Genomic DNA, 409 nt, shown 5'->3' on the forward strand with positions numbered 1-409 from the left:
CGGGGGTGGTGTTGGCGCTGGCCGGGGTAAAACTGTGAAAGATAAGAAAGCGTGGAGTAACATTAAATGGGTCGAACAGGTGGGCCCTAAGGCTTTGTTTGGACTTGTTGAGGCAAAACCATCTGCGGCTTTTGAGTTTCGGCTCTTCTTCATTTGTTACAACAATTTAATTTAAGCGTTTTATTAACTTTTCATTATAAATAGGGCAAACAGCCAAATTGTAATTTTATGAACTCAGAGGTCGTCGGTTTAAAAATCGGTTTATGCGTGGAATGTTATTTTTTACTGAATAGCAGGTGTTTTATTTTATTGAATAATAAATATTAATTAGATTTAATTTATTTAATATTATTAATTAGAGTATGATTGTTGTAATATTTTTTGTTAAATATTGTTATCCGATATGAAT

The sequence above is a fragment of the Sesamum indicum genome, linkage group LG5 (genome assembly GCF_000512975.1).
Source record: "Sesamum indicum cultivar Zhongzhi No. 13 linkage group LG5, S_indicum_v1.0, whole genome shotgun sequence".
Lineage (NCBI taxonomy): Eukaryota > Viridiplantae > Streptophyta > Magnoliopsida > Lamiales > Pedaliaceae > Sesamum > Sesamum indicum.